The sequence below is a fragment of the Rhipicephalus microplus genome, unplaced genomic scaffold, assembly GCF_043290135.1.
Source record: "Rhipicephalus microplus isolate Deutch F79 unplaced genomic scaffold, USDA_Rmic scaffold_44, whole genome shotgun sequence".
NCBI lineage: Eukaryota > Metazoa > Arthropoda > Arachnida > Ixodida > Ixodidae > Rhipicephalus > Rhipicephalus microplus.
In genome coordinates, this window is record NW_027464617.1 from 2655753 (window position 1) to 2661785 (window position 6033).

Genomic DNA, 6033 nt, shown 5'->3' on the forward strand with positions numbered 1-6033 from the left:
AGTGGTGTGTTGCATTTTTCTTTGCGCTGATAGCTTTGAAGATATGTTCTGTTGGTGGTGAGAGTGTAGCACGACTCTCTCCGTGGCGCAATTGGCTAGCGCGATCGGCTGTTATCGAAAAGGTTGGAGGTTCGAACCTACCCGGTGGTGGTGCGGGCTTTTTTTTCTATGGGCTGATAGCTTTGAAGATTTGTTCTGATGCTGGTGAGAGTGGAGCAGGACTGTCTCCGTGGCGAAATTGGCTAGCGCGATCGGCTGTTAACCCAAAGGTTGGAGGTTCGAACCGACCCGGTGGTGGTGCGGCGCTTTTTTTCTTTGGGCTGATAGCTTTGAAGATATGTTCTGGTGGTGGTGGGAGTGGAGCACGACTGTCTCCGTGGCGCAATTGGCTAGCGCGATCGGCTGTTAACCGAAAGGTTGGAGGTTCGAGCCCTCCCGGGAGTGGTGGTTTGCTTTTTTTTCTTTGCGCTGATAGCTTTGAAGATATGTTCTGATGGTGGTGAGATTGGAGCACGACTATCTCCGTGGCGTAATTGGCTAGCGCGATGGGCTATTAACCGAAAGGTTGGAGGTTCGAGCCCACCCGGTGGTGGTGCGGCGCTTTTTTTGGGGGGGCTGATAGCTCTGAAGAAATGTTCTGACGATGGTGAGAGTGGAGCATGACTGTCTCCGTGGCGCAATTGGCTAGCGCGATGGGCTGTTAACCGAAAGGCTGGAGGTTCGAGCCCACCCGATGGTGGTGCGGCGCTTTTTTTTCGTTGGGCTGATAGCTCTGAAGAAATGTTCTGACGGTGGTGAGAGTGGAGCATGACTGTCTCCGTGGCGCAATTGGCTAGCGCGATCGGCTTTTAACCGAAAGGTTCGAGGTTCAAGCCCTCCCGGGAGTGGTGTGTTGCTTTTTCATTGCGCTGAGAGCTTTGTAGATATGTCCTGTTGGTGGTGAGAGTGGAGCACGACTCTTTCCGTGGCGCAATTGGTTAGCGCGATCGACTGTTAACGAAAAGTTTGGAGGTCCGAGCCCACATGGTGGTGGTCCGGCGCTTTTTTTCCTTTGGGCTGACAGCTCTGAAGAAATGTCCTGTTGGTGGTGAGAGTGGAGCACGACTCTTTCCGTGGCGCAATTGGTTAGCGCGATCGACTGTTAACGAAAAGGTTGGAGGTCCGAGCCCACCCGGTGGTGGTCCGGCGCTTTTTTTCCTTTGGGCAGACAGCTCTGAAGAAATGTTCTGACGGTGGTGAGAGTGGAGCACGACTGTCTCCGTGGCGCAATTGGCTAGCGCGATCGGCTGTTAACTGAAAGGTTGGAGGTTCGAGCCCACCCGATGGTGGTGCGGCGCTTCTTTTTCTTTGGGCTGATAGCTCTGAAGAAATGTTCTGACGGTGGTGAGAGTGGAGCATGACTGTCTCCATGGCGCAATTGGATAGCGCGTTCGGCTGCTAACCGAAAGGTTGGGGGTTCGAGCCCTCCCGGGAGAGGTGTGTTGCTTTTTTCTTTGCACTGATAGCTTAGAAGATATGTTCTGATGGTGGTGGAAGTGGAACACGACTGTCTCCGTGGCGCAATTGGCTAGCGCGATCGGCTGTTAACCGAAAGGTTGGAGGTTCGAGCCCTCCTGGGAGTGGTGCGTTGCTTTTTTTCTTTGCGCTTATAGCTCTGAAGATATGTTCTGATGGTGGTGAGAGTGGAGCACGACAGTCTCCGTGGCGTAATTGGCTAGCGCAATGGGCTATTAACCAAAAGGTTGGAGGTTCGAGCCCACCCGGTGGTGGTGCGGCCTTTTTTTTCTTTGAGCTGAAAGCACTGAAGAAATGTTCTGACGGTGGTGAGAGTGGAGCATGACTGTCTCCGTGGCGCAATTGGCTAGCGCGATGGGCTGTTAACGGAAAGGTTGGAGGTTCGAGCCCACCTGGTGGTGGTGTGTTGCTTTTTTCCTTGCGCTGACAGCTTTGAAGATATGTTCTGATGGTGGTGAGAGTGGAGCACGACTGTCTCCGTGGCGTAATTGGCTAGCGCGATGGGCTATTAACCGAAAGGTTGGACGCTCGAGCCCACCCGGTGGTGGTGCGGCGCTTTTTTTCCTTTGGGCTGATAGCTCTGAAGAAATGCTCTGACGGTGGTGAGAGTGGAGCACGACTGTCTCCGTGGCGCAATTGGCTAGCGCGATCGGCTGTTAACTGAAAGGTTGGAGGTTCGAGCCCTCCCGGGAGTGGTGTGTTGCTTTTTTTTTCTTTGGGCTGATAGCTTTGAAGATATGTTCTGATGGTGGTGAGAATGGAGCACGACTGTCTCCGTGGCGTACTTGGCTAGCGCGATGGGCTATTAACCGAAAGGTTGGAGGCTCGAGCCCAACCGGAGGTGGTGCGGCGCTTTTTTTCCTTTGGGCTGATAGCTCCAAATAAATGTTCTGACGGAGGTGAGAGTGGAGCACGACTGTCTCCGTGGCGCAATTGGCTAGCGCGATCGGCTGTTAACTGAAAAGTTGGAGGTTCGAGCCTTCCCGGGAGTGGTGTGTTGCTGTTTTTTCATTGGGCTGATAGCTTTGAAGATATGTTCTGATGGTGGTGAGAGTGGGGCAGGACTGTCTCCGTGGCGCAATTGGCTAGCGCGATCGGCTGGTAACCGAAAGGTTGGAGGTTCGAGCCCACGCGGTGGTGGTGCGGTGCTTTTTTTTCTTTGGGCTGATAGCTTTGAAGAAATGTTCTGATGGTGGGGAGAGCGGAGCATGACTGTCTCCGTGGCGCAATTGGCCAGCGCGATCGGCTGCTAACCAAAAGGTTGGGGGTTCAAGCCCTCCCGGGAGTGGTGTGTTGCTTTTTTCTTTGCGCTAATAGCTTTGAAGATATGTTCTGATGGTGGTGAGAATGGAGCACGACTGTCTCCGTGGCGTAATTGGCTAGCGCGATGGGCTATTAACCGAAAGGTTGGAGGCTTGAGCCCACCCGGAGGTGGTGCGGCGCTTTTTTTTCTTCGGGCTTATAGCTTTGAAGATATGTTGTGATGGTGGTGAGAGTGGAGCACGACTGTCTCCGTGGCGCATTGGCTAGCGCGTAGGGCTGTTAACCGAAAGGTTGGAGGTTGGAGCCCTCCCAGGAGTGGTGTGTTGCTTTTTTTTTCTTTGGGCTGATAGCTTTGAAGATATGTTCTGATGGTGGTGAGAGTGGAGCAGGACTGTCTCCATAGCGCAATTGGCTAGCGCGATCGGCTGTTAACCGAAAGGTTGGAGGTTCGAGCTCACCCGGTGGTGGTGCGGCGCTTTTTTTTCTTTGGGCTGATAGCTCTGAAGAAATGTTCTGACGGTGGTGAGAGTGAAGCACGACTGTCTCCATGGCGCAATTGGCTAGCGCGATTGGTTGTTAACCGAAAGGTTGGAGGTACGAGCCCACCCGGTGGTGGTGCGGCGCTTTTTTTTCTTTGAGCTGATAGCTCAGAAGAAATGTTCTGACGGTGGTGAGTCTGGAGCATGACTGTCTCCGTGGCGCAATTGACTAGCGCGATGGGCTGTTAACCGAAAGGTTGGAGGTTCGAGCCCACCCGATGGTGGTGCGGCGCTTTTTTTTCTTTGGGCTGATAGCTCTGAAGAAATGTTCTGACGGTGGTGAGAGTGGAGCACGACTGTCTCCGTGGCGCAATTGGCTGTTAACTGAAAGGTTGGAGATTCGAGCCCACCCGGTGGTGGGGCGGCACTTTTTTTTATTTGGGCTGATAGCTCTGAAGAAATGTTCTGACGGTGGTGAGAGTGGAGCACGACTGTCTCCGTGGCGCAATTGGCTAGCACGTTCGGCTGTTAACCGAAAAATTGGAGTTTTGAGCCCTCCCGGGAGTGGTGCGGCGCTTTTTTTTTGCGCTGATAGCTTTGGAGAAACGTTCTGACGGTGGTGAGATTGAAGCACGAATGTCTCTGTGGCGCAATTGGCTAGCACGTTCGGCTGTTAACCAAAACATTGGAGTTTGGAGCCCTCCCGGGAGTGGTGTGTCGCTTTTTTCTTTGCGCTGATAGCTTTGGAGATATGTCCTGATGGTGGTGAGAGTGGAGCACGACTGTCTCCGTGGCGCAATTGGCTAGCGCGATCGGCTCTTAACCGAAAGGTTGGAGGTTCGAGTCCACCCGGTGGTGGTGCAGCGCTTCTTTTTCTTTGGACTGGTAGCTCTGAAGAAATGTTCTGACGGGGGTGAGAGTGGAGCACGACTGTCTCCGTGGCACAATTGGCTGGCGCGATCGGCTGTTAACCGAAAGGTAGGAGGTTCGAGCCCACCTGTTGGTGGTGCGGCGCTATTTTTTTCTTTGGGCTGATAGCTTTGAAGATATGTTCTGATGGTGGTGAGAGTGGAGCAGGACTGTCTCCGTGGCGCAATTGGCTAGCGCGATCGGCTGCTAACCGAAAGGTTGGAGGTTCGAGCCCACCCGATGGTGGTGCGGCGCTTTTTTTTCTTTGGGCTGATAGCTTTGAAGAAATGTTCTGATGGTGGTGAGAGTGGAGCATGACTGTCTCCGTGGCGCAATTGGCTAGCGAAATCGGCTGTTAACCGAAAGGTTGGAGTTTCGAGCCCTCTCGGGAGTGGTGTGTTGCATTTTTCTTTGCGCTGATAGCTTTGAAGATATGTTCTGTTGGTGGTGAGAGTGTAGCACGACTCTCTCCGTGGCGCAATTGGCTAGCGCGATCGGCTGTTATCGAAAAGGTTGGAGGTTCGAACCTACCCGGTGGTGGTGCGGGCTTTTTTTTCTATGGGCTGATAGCTTTGAAGATTTGTTCTGATGCTGGTGAGAGTGGAGCAGGACTGTCTCCGTGGCGCAATTGGCTAGCGCGATCGGCTGTTAACCGAAAGGTTGGAGGTTCGAACCCACCCGGTGGTGGTGCGGCGCTTTTTTTCTTTGGGCTGATAGCTTTGAAGATATGTTCTGGTGGTGGTGGGAGTGGAGCACGACTGTCTCCGTGGCGCAATTGGCTAGCGCGATCGGCTGTTAACCGAAAGGTTGGAGGTTCGAGCCCTCCCGGGAGTGGTGGGTTGCTTTTTTTTTCTTTGCGCTGATAGCTTTGAAGATATGTTCTGATGGTGGTGAGATTGGAGCACGACTATCTCCGTGGCGTAATTGGCTAGCGCGATGGGCTATTAACCGAAAGGTTGGAGGTTCGAGCCCACCCGGTGGTGGTGCGGCGCTTTTTTTGGGGGGGCTGATAGCTCTGAAGAAATGTTCTGACGATGGTGAGAGTGGAGCATGACTGTCTCCGTGGCGCAATTGGCTAGCGCGATGGGCTGTTAACCGAAAGGCTGGAGGTTCGAGCCCACCCGATGGTGGTGCGGCGCTTTTTTTTCGTTGGGCTGATAGCTCTGAAGAAATGTTCTGACGGTGGTGAGAGTGGAGCATGACTGTCTCCGTGGCGCAATTGGCTAGCGCGATCGGCTTTTAACCGAAAGGTTCGAGGTTCAAGCCCTCCCGGGAGTGGTGTGTTGCTTTTTCATTGCGCTGAGAGCTTTGAAGATATGTCCTGTTGGTGGTGAGAGTGGAGCACGACTCTTTCCGTGGCGCAATTGGTTAGCGCGATCGACTGTTAACGAAAAGTTTGGAGGTCCGAGCCCACATGGTGGTGGTCCGGCGCTTTTTTTCCTTTGGGCTGACAGCTCTGAAGAAATGTCCTGTTGGTGGTGAGAGTGGAGCACGACTCTTTCCGTGGCGCAATTGGTTAGCGCGATCGACTGTTAACGAAAAGGTTGGAGGTCCGAGCCCACCCGGTGGTGGTCCGGCGCTTTTTTTCCTTTGGGCAGACAGCTCTGAAGAAATGTTCTGACGGTGGTGAGAGTGGAGCACGACTGTCTCCGTGGCGCAATTGGCTAGCGCGATCGGCTGTTAACTGAAAGGTTGGAGGTTCGAGCCCACCCGATGGTGGTGCGGCGCTTCTTTTTCTTTGGGCTGATAGCTCTGAAGAAATGTTCTGACGGTGGTGAGAGTGGAGCATGACTGTCTCCATGGCGCAATTGGATAGCGCGTTCGGCTGCTAACCGAAAGGTTGGGGGTTCGAGCCCTCCCGGGAGAG

At 53.7% G+C, this 6033-nt stretch overlaps 2 non-coding genes across 2 annotated transcripts; both read left to right on the forward strand.

Annotated features, from left to right (window-relative positions):
• The first annotated feature begins 1403 nt into the window (after positions 1 to 1403).
• TRNAS-GCU (transfer RNA serine (anticodon GCU)) lies at positions 1404 to 1476 on the forward strand. Its single transcript has one exon. It is a non-coding gene; the product is annotated as a tRNA-Ser (tRNA).
• A 4484-nt stretch (positions 1477 to 5960) lies between these two features.
• TRNAS-GCU (transfer RNA serine (anticodon GCU)) lies at positions 5961 to 6033 on the forward strand. Its single transcript has one exon. It is a non-coding gene; the product is annotated as a tRNA-Ser (tRNA).